Below are 15,300 nucleotides of genomic sequence, written 5' to 3' on the forward strand. Positions count from 1 at the left end.
CTGCCGATATTATTGACGCTGGCTACCCTCCTCGTTACTTCGAAAACACTGCAGCGTTTGTTCGCCAAGTCTGATTATTCCAAGCAAATATTCTGTGAATTTTTACGCGACAGCTAATCCGCTTCGCGTTGCAGCGTACGAGACGTAGTGGCGGCAAAGTGGAATGATTTTGATGGCAGTATTGCAGGCTGAATTGGAATCTTAATTTTGGTTTGCTGTAATTATTGCTAATCGAAGCGAGAAGGGTTAAAGGTTTGGAATTTTATTGATACTGGGATATATTAGGTTATAATGGAGCCGTTTATTTTGAATGTGGCCTAAGTCCATTTGTAGCTATCAAAAACATATTATTTTTTCAATAATGTTATTAATGTTAATTGGTGGATTGATGAATCGTACGCTGTTAGAAATACAAAAACATTATCGATTTGAACGTAAATGAATTTAAGTCACTATCAAAATAAATGGCTCAATCAATATTAACGTGTTTTTAATAGTTCGAACAGCGATACAGATGGAAGCTCGTAACAAATTTTATTACTCTTCACAGTATTCGTTTGGCAAGTATATGTAGCTACATAGAAATACGAAAATTAGTGTGCACAGCTATCTCAAATAAACTTAATTTAGGACAGTCCGAAATAAATATCGGTATCTGAAACGCGATAGTTGAAACTTCATCCGCGTTAATAATCCAGGATCGCAGTCGTTTCGACGACACTTGCTAATTTCAAGAATGTTGCTCCAGTTTTCGCAGAGTACACGATGATATCTCGGTCTGAAATCGAATCCCGACAGAATTAGTTCCACGATATCTTTAATCAAGGAAAAGAAATTGCTGCTTCAACGACCACGAGCCCAATATTATAATTATCACACCGTGCGCAATTATAATCGATGGTGCAGGTGCACACGCGAAGGCCCTTCCACAGCCGTCCGCATAATTGGCAACGCGTTAATTCGTCGATGGACACTCACGTAGCACCGAATCACGTCCATTTCGCTGGAGCAGCTCGACGTGACGGCCGCGTCTGATCGATCCTATCGATGTCACGGCTCGTGTCATCGAACAACGAGAGGAGCCACCGATGGCGAGCCTTTCCGAGCGTGCGAAGGGTTGTTGGTTTCGCGCGAAAAAGCCCGGACGTCGGTTCGCGTCGCGCTACAAGCCGGAGAACGACTGGACCGTGTCCAGTTTCTCTTCAAATACCGCGGATTGACCTGACGACACGCTGACGTCACTAATTAGAGCTCGTTGAACGCCGCGGTGTGTCGCGAAATCCAGAGATCGCCTCTTTCTTGCCCGCCCCTCGAGACGAGCGACGCTACTGCGGATTCAATGGGAACGTGTCCGTCCATGTTTAAACAGTTCCACTGCTATTTTTTAGTCTTTAAAATTTGAAATGAAATCGTCTCGTTTCGTTTCGTTTAGGAATTTTGGTATAAAATTAATTATTAATTATTGGAATCTTACGGGGATTCACTGACTGTTATTCTAATGTTCCGAATTCTTACACTCGTAATAATATACATTAATTTCTTCACGTCCGTCCATGTTCAAACAGTTCCACTGCTATGTTTTAATCTTTAAAATTTGAAATGACATCGTCTCATTTCGTTTCGTTTAAGAATTTTAATATAAAATTAATTATCAATTATGAGAATCTTGCGGGGCTTCACTGTCTGTTATTCTAATGTTCCGAATTCTTACACTCGTAATAATATACACTAATTTCTTCACGAATACAATCGATTTCGTTTGTCGATAGTTCAAAATCAAATACATCTTCACTTTAGCTAATAAAAATCTACTGAAATCTATTCTTGTAATTTAAAGGCTTCGACAACTTAAAAATTAGTCGATAAGACACTCTAGTCGCCGTACGAAACTCCGTGGTGACGAACAGTACAAACGTTCAAACGCGAAAAACGACGTGCGAGTGTTTAAAATTCTCGATAGCAAAAACTGCGAGCACGGTCTTTCGATTGAACACCGACGGACACGCGTACGAATGAGCCAGAGGGTGTTGCGGCTGGCGAACGAGGAGAAATTATTAATTTCGATTTGTTTCGCGCGCACCGCTGCCCGCATCGTTCGCTATTATTTGCCAATTATCGCCCCCTCCGCCCCCAAACGAATTTCTGGCCGCACATTCGACGAAACGGATGTTTCGCGATGATTAGAGCGTTTGCGAGACGAGCGGGCGGCTGTTTGAGTTGGCAATGGACGCCGCCGCGCGGCGCGGATATGGTTTTGGGGTTTTTGTGGGACCCGGCGCGAGGCGGATTCATGAAAATTGCAGCCACCCGGCGGAAACGCGCGGTTGGATCGTCGGTGGCCGGTTGGTTAAGCGCAAATGCCAAGTAATGCATTGTGCCACGGTAAACAACGTTTCGTTTGGTCGCTGGCTGTGTTTTCGTTGGCTTTCCATTTTTTCGAAAAACGCGAGGAATACGCGGCGTCCGACATCGACTGGCACCGAGCGAACATTCAATCGAACAAATACAAGTAATTTAATTATCGAGTCGTACGTGGCCGCTTTATTCTCGAATATTTTAATTTATTCGTTTCGTTAAAACGCACGGTCCAACTTTACTTTTTCTGTTAGAACGTACACCGTATTTTCAATGTTTGAAGTACCATTCGCTGGTTGAACAAAAGTTGCCTCGTACATACGTATCTTTCGCCAGAGGCATTGCATATTACACGGGTATCATTTAATTAACTTGAATTTTACCCCGTTGAGAACAGACAAAGAGGGACACGTGTAACTCTGACCGAGATACAGCACGCATCTTCTCGTTACCGACGCTCGTTTGTCTGCTTTCGTATTATCGCGTGAAAATAGAAGCTGAAATCGCAACGACGCGGCAGCAAAACTTCTCGACGACGTCTCGTGCACCAGAGCCACCGTCGTCTCCAGGTCGTTGGATCGAATCATGCAGAGTGCATCGTTCGATCCTTCCAGCGCCAGCGAGGGGGCCACGAGAAAGGGTTAAGGAACGAGAAGCACGCGACCGCGATCGATCCGCGGTCGCAGTCACGTCGCGTTAACTGTAATTACCAGGTAGGCGCGAACCAACGAGCAAACGCGTCCGATTATACGATCCCCCGCGTATCGCTCGCGGCCACCAGCAACAATCCTCGTCGATTTAATGGACACGCGTCCCTCGATCGCCGGATGACGATACGCGACCTCGTTTCCTCGCTCGACTTCTCTCGCTGGAGATTCGCCCGCGAGAATTCCCTCCATTGTCGGCGAGATCGCGTCTGTGATTGCCACATTGTGAATCGGAGAATCGGCTGTCGCTGGCCTCTCGAACCTTCCGCTCGATTATTTTAGCCAGAGATTTTCAACGATTCCGGGAAATTGAATTTCTTTTTGTTCGAGTCTGCCTGGGTGTTTCCCAGCGGAGATGTGAGCGTGAGTTCGACTCTGGTGCTGGCTGGATTACATTGTAGACACTGGTTTGGGATAGCGGAAGGTACGATATTTGGCGGAACGAGTTGAGGTTTTGGTAGATGAAAATTTATGACTTTTAGGTACTTCAAGATGGAAATGGCAGAACGTGTCAGCGATTTTAATGGTAAGAAATTTATGTCTCGTGTCAGGGGAATCTAATATCTCTGGTTTTTAATTGTTCATACTTAGGGTTCGAAAATGCACTTATCTTTGAGACTTAAATGAGCTCTAACAACGACACGATTTCTAAATAACTTTTACATCTCACAGAATTGTTTTCAACTCAGCGAACAAAGAAAAATAATCACTCTATTGAAGAGCAAATTAAATCGTTCAGAGTCAACGAGAAAACAGTGTTAATCGTTAACATAAATTTCGCTTAAAGAACCTTAACGAATCCCGCGATAAACATCGACACTCATCGATTCGCCAGAAGCAGTTCCGCAAACAACGCGTGAAACAGTGAACGCGACTTCGACGAACGAACCGATTACGTAGGTACGTGCACGGAAAGCGAACGACGGTGGTCTCGGAACCGCGCGTTGCGGACCAGTCGACGGAAGCAGCTACCAGAAGGACAACGGAGCACCGTCGCGAACGAAATTGCATTAAAGCGGAAACGCGGAGGCTCGAGGGGCGCGCCTTTGCCCGGTCGTTTCGTTAATTTCGTGACATCCTTCAGCAGGCGACGAGAGGAGGGCGCGAGACGAGTACGCGGGTTCCTCCCTCCGTTAACTCGATCCTTCTGATTTCACCCTTTCTCGCGCTCACCGTTCGTCGTCTTTTAGACGGCACCGCGGCTCGAGGAAACAATTAGTCACGAGCCTTTGAACCGTGGACTCGCTGATCTCGATGCGAGGACACTTGCCAAGGGCAAACTTTCCGCGAGGCAAGAGTTTAGGTAGCGGAGTTGCTATCGGAGGCTCTGCTCTTCTGTTACTCGAGGGGTTGGGTTTGAGGTGGATTTGAGAAATCGGTGGAATTAGACGAACGTAGTTAACGTAGGAGTAGAGAGGTGGTAGAAAAATTCATTTGGGGAATTTTGGAATACTTTGGGATGAGAGCTGAAGAAGGATTCGCTGTTTGAGACTTGGTTTAGTGGCGAAGAAACGGCTTTTGCGAATACGACAATGATTGTACGTAAACGCAAAGTGAACCTAAAAATTACAGTAAAATTCTGAAAACTTTGTAACAATCTCGTAATAACGAACAATCCATACATCAAAAGCAGTTCTCTTATTTTTGTAATACGGACACAATGACGATTATTAACGAAAGAGCAGATTTACGTAAGAGACAAATAGATGCAACGATACATACATAAATAGTACAGTGCATAGCTTTAAAACACATCGAACACATACAACACCAGTGCCTTCTAATTACACACGAGACAAACTTCAAGTGCAAAATTGATCGTAACAATCGCTTCTGCGAAATGTTTGCCTATCGCAAGTTTCTAAGCGCCGGTGCATTGGCGGGGTGCATACGTGCCGCTGGCTGTTTGCTGCTCGCGTTCGCGATATATTGTTCAAAGCGCATCCAGACGCAAGCTCGAACGTGAGAATCGCAGCTGGATGATGTGCAAATTATGCGAACACACAGACACACACGGACGCGCAGGGACAAAAGAAAAGGCGGCACGGCGGCAGAGACGAACACACAAAGACAGTCGAAGGCACAGAGAAATAGGGAACAAACCTTGTTGTGAGACTTGAACATACAGGCGGTCCCAGCGAACAGCTGCGTCCAAGGAAACATACAAATTAATTACTAATCGTGTTTGTTAAACTCGGTGGATGGGTCCGGAGAGATTTAACGATCTCTCTGGATGCGGTGGTTTTCGTTTTGCTAATCTAACGCGTGTTCCTTGATTACTGTAGTGGAATTCGAAACAGACAAATTTCAACCATAAGAAATACGGTTTAACAAATTTAAATAACATTTTACATAGAAAAATTTATGTGTACAAATCGCTAAATAATACTCTCTCTGTTTGAAAAATTTGTTTTTTTCTTTTTTTAGTAGTAGAGAAATAGAGCCTTTGATAAATGACGTTTATCGTTGTTTGAAACGTCGAACAAATGTCAAACCAATTTAAGCGCTAAACCACTTCATAAAGTGAATGTTATTTAAATAATAAAATTTCATTTCTCCTTTGAAATAGAAAGTATAAATCAAGGTATAGAAGCCAATAACTGTAATATACGTAGAAAAAATTTGAGCTGTGGCGAAAAAAACAATGGAATCGTCCAAGCTTTACTTCCACCATTGAAAAGGACCAAACGGAGTCACGGTGCAATCGATTCAGTTGCCAAGAAACAGAAAATCAGTTCCAAGAATTTGGAAAGCCACAAAAGAATAATTTAAAACGGAAAAATCAGTAATTAAAATAATTGAACACTGTTAAATTAAAATGGTACTCTTATTTTCGACCAAATTTTTGTGTGAAATGAGACCCTTAAATTCGATCAGACAGAGGGAGTATATATTTATTAAATCAACCCTTTGCAGTCCAAAGATTATTTAAAAAACGGTCTAGCAAGTTCAAGCTATTTTTAGTGAATTTATTACTAATTAACTTAACTTATTTTAAGATATAAAAAGTGTTCCAATAAATAGAAGAAAGATATTGTATTTAATTAACGAGGACTCTTTATAGCGTGCATGAAACATTTACTTGATAAATTGAACAGTTAGTAAAAAAACTGATATCGAGTCCATCTCGACATAGAACTGCAGAGGGCTAAAATATCGCGACTCGAACGTTCATCGATACGAGTTCTCGTCCCATTAATAAAAACTTGATTTCCGAACAACTTGCACGTGTTGGAAAAATGTAGTAAAACGCTGACAAGAAAACCACAGGCAGCCATATTAATCCATGACAAGTTTATAAACCTGTATCTGTGTACGAGACGCAACTTTCACCCCGCGAATGCCTCGAATACTCGCAACTCCGATTACGCTCGGAATTCATAGAAACTCGGTGTAAGAAAATCGGAAAAATCCGAACGAAATCGACGAAACGAGCATTCCCGCGCGGAGACACGCGAATTATTGACCGAACGTGTCCACGGATAGAAAAAAAAAACTAGAACAGATACAGCCTCGTAACTTGTCCCTATCGATCGTAACGATCGCGCGAGTGTCTTAAACGCAGTATCCACACGGTATTAAAGGGGGGGGGGGGGGGGGGGCTGGCATCGAGCCTAGAAGAGTAACACCACCACTCGAGGCACTCCGCGTCGAGTTTACTGACCGTTTTGCAATAATGCTCGGCTTCAGGTTCGCCTCGATCCCTCCTCGTCGACCTTTGCGAACGCTGCTACCTAATTCGATCCACACGATCGATCCGTTCCGATCGGCTCGATCCGATTACGTCCGTGAGTACCGCGCGTACGATCCCCCTCGGATAATCGATCTGTCGGTGACGTTGAAATCGATTCGCGTCCCGGAAGTCTGCCCCCGATAATGGAGCACGTTCGCGGCGTCTTTTCCACGCGCGCGACCCTTCCTCGTTTCCTGTATCGTTCAACCAACCCCCCCACCCGTTGGCAATGGCCGCACGAGGGAAGTCGCGCTCGAACGAGAAAATTGGACGTCAATGAAACGAGGTTCCTTTTGCCTTGTCGTTTATCGTCGACGCTCTGCGGCGAGCGGTATTTAGTTCTCGTCGAATGGACGACCGCTGTGATTGAAATAGGAGAACGGCGGATGAACGAGAGAGGTCGTCCTCCGGTCGAGGCGGTCGGAAGACGCTCGAGACGAGCGTCGAGAGTGCTGCGATATCGCGTACGAAGATAATTGAAATATTCTTGCTGCTGTGATCTTGTGTGCACGCGACGCTGTGTTTGTCAAATATGCTCCGTGTGTATGTGAGGCCTCTGTGTGTTCAGTGTGTGATAGACTCCAGGACAACGTCAGTGCAGTAGAAAATCGTGGACCAATTTTTGCGAGTTAACTTGTTTCGAATAAAATTTCTGTTGATAGAGAAAAATCAGAACAGAATATGGGTAATTAAATTCTATAAGAAGGTAATGATACGTGTACGTAGGTGTACACGTGTATGTTATGATAATAGTTTTATAAAAGAGGTATCTGCTTTAGTTATTTGTATTGAGATAAAAGAAATATTTGAGAAGTTAAGAAGAAAACGCATAGTTCTGGACAATAAATGAAGAGTTGCGTTCATGTTATTTAATTACAGGAGTGCGTTATTCAGGAATCCACTGTGATTAGGTTTAACACGTTGACGCACATTTTTGACTTTACGATCGCCCTCAGAAACACTTTTTCTTCGATTATTTATGACTGCCAGATGAAATCGGGTGTAAGTTGTATGTTTAGAAGTGAAAATTATCATATTTGGCCACATTTTTTCTCAAAAAACTTTCGACGGCTATAATCTCCATTTGCTCAAAAAACCAACTAATATGCTGTCTAGCATGCTATCACTTTTTTTCTAGATGTGTTATTCAATAAGTAACAAGTGTATGTTAATATAATATAATTAATTACACTTCGTACTAACGCTGTTCTCTTTTTATTGATTAAAATATGCACGACTGCTATAGCCGTCATTTGCCTACATATCGCCAAGGATAGGACGGCTATAGACGTCATTTGCGTCAACGTGTTAAAGAGTTTATTTTGAACCCTAATATTATGTAGAGTGCGAATAATTTTACTGTGTGCGATTTCGTATGCATGGAAACGTGAAATGTAACTGTGAATATTCTCGACTATTCACACGCTTACAATTAAACACTCACTTGTTCTCACTAAAACCTTCGAATCCCACAATCTTGTTGAAGTCACAATCACATCCCAAGCTACGTTGCGCGCGATAAAATCGTTCGCACCCTACAATCACTCTGCATCGATAATAATTTTTCAAAATCTTGTTGCTGGCCACGCTGGCCACGGATGGCTGCCGAATACACGCGCAAGTCGAGCTTTTAAGTTACCATACGCACTTGCGATAAAACGCGTCGCCGCGCGAGCTCGCAGGACAACTTTGACGCGGGAGTTTAGCATGGAAATCCGCAATCTCGTCGCTCGATATCAAAGGACGGCGCAGATGTTACGCGGTATCGGTGATCCACGGAATGCCGGCTTTTTTTCCCTATGAAAACATCAAAGGGCGCCCAATGAAATTGCACGCTGTATGGACGTATCGGCTACGAATCGATACGAGCAATATCGCTCGAGGTTTACGCTCTCTTCTAGAACACGCCACGGGGAACACGGATGGATAAAAAAGTGCTTGCGAAGTACGCGCGCATGTGTGAATGTTGGTTTAAATATCGGACGCTTAAAAAAAGACTAGCATCTGTCGTTCGTTTCCTGCCACTGTGATCTACTTTATTTCACTTTTATAAAGTAGCCACGAATTATTTCTATCGCGTATTATAAATTATTACGAATGCTATTAAAAAATTGATCTAGATACAGAAAGTATTATTCATCGTCGGATAATTTCCACAATAATTGGCAGACAGAATATATATATTTTCCAGTAATAAGATAAGCTTGCAGAGCTTTCACGACGCTCTCAGAAAAGCTCTTTCATATTACGTTCATAAAAAAAAACAAACGAACGTTTGCTCGAACGTTTGTCACGTTTACGACAGAGATCACGCGCTGGAAGTACAGAGGGAAACATCCAACCCTCGCGAAAGAAATTGATCCTTAACGAAAAAATACAGCAGCACGAAAAGGAACTTTTACACGACTGTTTCGTACGTGACCTCGTTCCAGAGAATTAAAGCCCTCGGCTAACCGTAGAGTGGACAGCGGTCTGCGAAACTGGCCTATAATCGTAAACCGCGATTACTCTGACGCTCGTGTTTCCAAAGCGATCCTCGTGTCGCGCGCTCCCTTCTCGTTTACGTAATCGTGAGCCCCATCTGCGAAAACAGGGCGAAAGTTTGATCGATTCGCGGACAAAACGAGCGCGGTCTAAACTCCATTTTTAAATTTCCAAGAAACTTGCAATTATCCTTATAATCGCACAAGATATGTGACAAACATTTACAACCCTGCAAACAGGGTTGAAACGCGTAAACACGTGCCCAATTCTTTCAAATCGTTTAATTTAAAAAACACGATTAGTCGAGGTTACAAAAGGTTCTTTGGTGACGTTCGAAAATATTTCCGTCGCCGTTCAACGTCGCAGGCGTAACAGAAAATAAAACGGCGTCGCGGAGGCTGGTAAGAAGGTCGTCGAGCTTGAAACGTCCACAGCCCTCGTTTTCCGGCGCGGTGGGAAAGAAAAAGCTCGCGGCGGGACCGCTTTGCGTGTTTGCGGGAACCTTTTGAGCGCGTCGCGTGGACAGGGTTCGTTGAAAGGAGAGGCATCGGGGCGAAGGGTCGCGCGGCATGAATTTCTAACGAGGGGCCACCGGACGAGCTGTTCCTCGGGGAGTCCGGAGCAACTGGTGAATTTCCCGCTCGTGTCGTGCCCCAAATGAAGCCAATAACCGCGCGATTGTATCGGATTATATGATAAGGGCGTAACTTCGACGGAGAATCTTAAGCTACGAGGCCCTTGGCGAGCGTCGATTCTATCTCGCGCTTGCGACGGGTCAACGAGTTAACTTTCGAGATTCGGAAAATCTGACAGCTTGACGTGGGTTCGAAGATTTGTGTAATTGGAATACGACGCGTTCACTTTCAGGGCTAATCTGTGATTACGCGTCGTCAGATGCGTAAATCGATAAAACTTATTTAATAATAATTTATCATCGAGTGCTGTAAACGTATGGAATCTAGAAAACTATATACTGTATTTTTATTTATCTATATGTGAAATAAAGAATATATTTTTATATCTAACTGCCTAGTAAAATATTCTACTCGTCAAATTACAGTGATTTCCCATTTCACGTGACGTTTCACTAAAACTCCTACAATGCACTAATACTATTTACCACGAAACCAGAACGTGTACGATCGTTACGAAGAGAGAATAATAATTCGAGAAATCGTGTGTTAACGATGGACAAATCCATCAGCTTCCTGTGACATCCGAAGAACCTTAAGTCTAGCTTAAAATACGACATCGTTGGACGCAATTGTTTCGTTCAATTGCGGGAGGCGGCGGTAATCGTCGCATTTTTCCATGCTCCGCACAGTGTCCTTAATAACGAGACGAAAAGGAGGACGTTTCAGTTGAAAGGTTAAGCAACGCGTTGAACGCCGTCGAACGAACAATGAATTACAATTTCGCGTTGTCACGACTTCGTCCGCGTTCCCTTCTCTCTCGCGTTTCTTTCAACTCTTCTTTTCTTTTTTCCTGGTCGAACAACCGAACGAACCGTTAGGGTCGAGAGGTTCGTTTTCGCCGTTGGGCGTTCACTGAAATTCGCCTGGACCGAAATTAGTCCGGTTAAAAGAAGCGCTTTCCGCGTGTCCCGCGATCCCCCGGCACGAGACGTTCTCTCGCCAGAGAAAAGAAGCGGAACACAACGACGGATGCTTCTTTTTGCTCTTTGTCAGCGCCGCGGATTCATCAGTACCATTTCGCTGCCGGGATGATTAACGAGAGCGGCGAATGTAAAAATAATTTACTCGCCGAGCGTTTAAAACGTACGCGCGAGGAATAAGGGGATGTTTTTTCAGGAGCGCTAAATGCTTCTTCCTCCTCTTTTTTTTCCACCTCGTTTCGTGAACCAGATTTCTCATCCTCCACGCTGGATCGTACAGTTTATTTGAAAATATCGCGGGATCTTATTGCGACGCCTGGTATTTTTAACGCAAGCGTATAAATAAATTCTAAAGCAAACTTTCCACGCTTCTATACGCGTGTACAATTTATATTAATTAATGTTCTTGCCTATGTTATTAGAATTAAATTATACTGACAAGAATAAATCTAGTTTCCAAATTCGCTACACCAAAACAAACCTGAGAGAAAAAAGAATCTCATTTGAATTCTCGAAACGCGTTAATCATCCCTAAAAGAAAGAAAGGAAGATCGCAGAGAAAAAGGATATCCAATATTCCCATCAACTTCGATCCTCTCAAAGACTAATGCACAGCGAGGCACCGATGAGCGCGCCCTCGTATAAATAATCAGCTTACCCTGAAGCGTAATTTTCCCAGGTTTTCCCAGTATACTCCGGCTGGAAAAGTACCGTTTCCAATTCGCGGACATCTGTTCGCGTTTCGAGGAAGAAGGAGGCGGGGAAGAAGCTTATCAAAGAAGATAATGGAGGCTCGCGCGACGTTCCATCGACTCGACGATACCGTCCCGGTTTATTTTTACCCAGCTCCGCGTCAGTTGTCGAAGCATCCTCATATAAATGCACCCCTCGCGGGCCAGCCGGCGCCCAACCCTTCCCTGCATCCCCCAGAGCCATCGTGAAACGGCGCGACCTTCTGAACTCGCGCGATCGCCAGGGAGTTTCGCCGTTGAACGCCGCTCCGTCGGATGCGGTGGCTCGCATTAAGCCCCGCAAGATCGTTCCGTTGATGAAACGAGCCTCCGGAGGGTAGCCGAGATGTATACTCGACGCTGGCTAGCAATTTCGCCGATAGTTTGATTCGCGTGAACGGGTACACGGAGTTTCGCGTCGACGGAATTCCGCCAGCCTTGCAACGAGGGGGTTGCTGCGCGCCGCGCTTCGGTCATCCTCGGTTTTTAGACCTCCGACGAGGGTACGCAAATGGATATCGCGAGTAACGCGTAGTTTAGAGCGTTGGGGAGATCGAAAGCTGTTCAGTTGCAACGGCGATTTGCATTTTATGCGCACTGTGTACGTATTTCGATCGATCTTCAATAATTTTTGGGTTTGTAGTTGAGTTGACTTTGCTCTGTGGACATCTGACGATCTTTGAATTACTAAAGTTTGGTAAGTATAATTTTTGCAATTTTTGAGAATTTGAGCGAGATAGTCATGAGATTAATTGAGAGAAATGTGAATGTCTGCCAGTGACTTCGTTGACTGCCTTAATTCGAGACGAATTCCTATGTGAACGTAACGTGAAACACGCGCATAGACGAGATACCGCGAAAATTCCAACCGTTCGTCTGCTCGCGACACTGGTAACTAAGAAATTAGCTTCATATATACAAATTCATGCATCACGGCTGTTCATGAATAATGGATGGCCTCCCCCTCGCGTTCCCTTTCGCTGTCTGTTCTGAAATTATTGTCCAGAGCGCGTAAATGAAACGGTTCGCGTCGTGTCTCCTAAACAAACGGAGGAAAGTTACGTTCGAAACTAATTAAATTGAACGAGGAGATATTATAATTCAGCGTTGTGGGAGGTTAAAAAGGTGTATTTAACGTCGTTTGCATGAAACGTTATTAAGGAACTCGGGGAGCAAAGTGTTTTATGAATAGACTGATCCTTTTCAATCTCCTCTGCCTTTCTTCCGCGCGGCATAAGATTATGATTACGTTGTAACTCGCGACGGCGGAACGTTCTTAATGAATACGGTATTGCCACGGACCTTTGTGTAACAATTATTTTCTACAGCGATAATAATTAATGGCCTCAGAGGCGATTGTGAATCGAGGAAACAACTCAAAGGATCTTTCAAAGTAAAGTACAATAAATGATAAAATGACCATTTCGACAACAATATGTACTTTAATATTTGGCAAAATGTAATTGACGTAAATATTGCCCAAACAAAACTGTTTTAATTCGCTACCTCGTTGCACGAATTAAATAATTCCCGAATATTTTGCTTGATTCCATAAAATAAATAATTTCTTAGCCAAGGAAAAGGTTTCGATATGACATTCGAAAGTTTTATTCAGGCAAGGAAGTTATTATTCGTTCTGGTTCGGACGTAATACGTTCCTCTTTTATTTACAATGGCTACTCGCTTCATATATTGTCTATAAGTTCCCCCCTCGAGATAGCAACCCCTAGCTTTTGTATGCGGGCGACCGGATTGGCTGGCGAGATAGGAACTTAAAATTGAAGGGTTCCCCTTCGAGGATTATCCGAAGCTTCTTAGGTTATTAATCCAGGATTCGACGGAAACGAATCTTCGATCGTGCTTGATTTATACATATTCTAACTTTAGCCGACGTTCCTGTACCAGAGAGCCTTTTTGCGGATAATAAAGATTGAACGCCATCCAGAATTGTTCCTTCCTGTCCGTATAAATACTGTCACGTATAAATCGATAATTCTCCATCTCTGTCTGCATCGATCTCAAGAGTAAAAAATAGCAGACCAATTTTTCTATAAAAATCTGAACTTCTCTTTATATAGATAACATTCTGAACACGTAATTTATCCTTGCGCGATCACGCGTATCAACGTTTAAATCATTTACAAATCAGCGTGGAAGTCCAAATACTCGTTGAATCGATTCTCCAGATCACGTAGCAAACATCCGCCCCTACGATTAGCGAAACATGCAGCCATTTAAGAAAAACGGCCGCCTCGAAGAAGAGAACGCGGAAAAGTGGGCGGGGTCGTTGGAGAAAAATTAGAAGACGCTCAAACACGAGACCCTCCAAGTCCGCAAACATTTACCCTGGCGGAAGGGTTCGAGGAAATTCTCGAATCCACGGGAGTGGCCTCCTTCCGGGCTCCTTGAGAGTGATTCGAGTGGCAAAAGGGGTTGAAAGGTTCGCGAAAAGGTAGAGCCGATTTATCCGCCGGGCCAGACCGGGCTTCCTTCGAATCCTCGCAGGATTTCTTTCACGAGCAATCGAGGGGTGGCGCGGATCCTATCTCCAGCGCCTCGAGACGCCGCGTAAGACGCGCGAGAGGCCGAGCGAGAAGGGGTTTTTGCGGATGTGCGAACCTGGTAAGCTGGTCCACACCTTCCGAAAAAAAGGATATCGACTGGGTGGATAGGGATAAGGGTCGACCAGCAGGCAGACGGGCAGGCTAGGCGAAGATAGACGAGCTGGATCGACTTGCCCCACCGAATATCGTCGAGGTACCGAGACACCTTGTTCCCAGAAAATACGTGGTCTTGGGATAAGCCAAAGGGGAGGAGCGTTGGTCAGATGCTTGTCCGATTCGTTCTGACCGCCATTTCCGTGGAACTTTGGTGAACTTACGAAATTCCAAGTGGTAGTTTGTGTACTTCGTTGAATTATTGTTTTTTTAAAGTAATTACAGGCAAAGTTGTTGACAAAATGTTTATCTTGTGAGTAATTTTTTCAGAGAAACGTGTTGGAACGTGTTAGAAGAATAAATTCCACTGTAAAAAAAATTAATTTATAAAATACTTTCGCTGGCTCGATACGAAAATAAGGATAAATCGAGAAGAAACGGGCGACCGTGAAAGATACGAATCCCAGTGCCGTCCACGTCGAGCCAACAGGAAACCAACGACATACCATCCCCGAAACCCCGAATTCGCAGCGAAACGGGACGAAGCTATCGCGTTCGTCTAATCGGAACGCGAGGATCTCGCGGTTAAGCAACCTTTTTCAAAACGCGGCTCTCCATTAAATTGCCCGTCAAAGATTCGAGCGATAGCACCTTAACCAGACGGCGAAGAGCAGAGGCCAAGCGCACGCATCCTCGCTCGAGCACGCACACACACACACACAGAGGGTGAGAGAGAGTGAGAGAGAGAGAGAGTAGGAATCGCAGATGAATCAAAGAGACTCGGACAAAGACGAATGGGGGGCGAACTAGGAGCGAGGGAGAACGAGATGGCTAGATTTAATCACACCTACCCTATTCCTCTCACGTCTTGAAAGGGAGACGCTCGTAAAGGCAGACAGAAAAAAGGAGGGAGAGAGAGAGAAAAAGAGAAGGAAGCAGGAAGGAAGGAAGGGAGATACGATTTAATACAGAGGCCCGGTTCGTTCAACCCCCGGGGAACGATTCGAACGGAGAAGGT

At 44.3% G+C, this 15,300-nt stretch overlaps 1 protein-coding gene across 1 annotated transcript in view; it reads right to left on the reverse strand.

Annotated features, from left to right (window-relative positions):
• Window positions 1-15,300, reverse strand: part of LOC143426280 (uncharacterized) — a 71,765-nt gene that overhangs the window by 26,130 nt on the left and 30,335 nt on the right. The gene's annotated exons all lie outside the window — the stretch shown is intronic.

Source organism: Xylocopa sonorina, chromosome 8 (assembly GCF_050948175.1).
Source record: "Xylocopa sonorina isolate GNS202 chromosome 8, iyXylSono1_principal, whole genome shotgun sequence".
Lineage (NCBI taxonomy): Eukaryota > Metazoa > Arthropoda > Insecta > Hymenoptera > Apidae > Xylocopa > Xylocopa sonorina.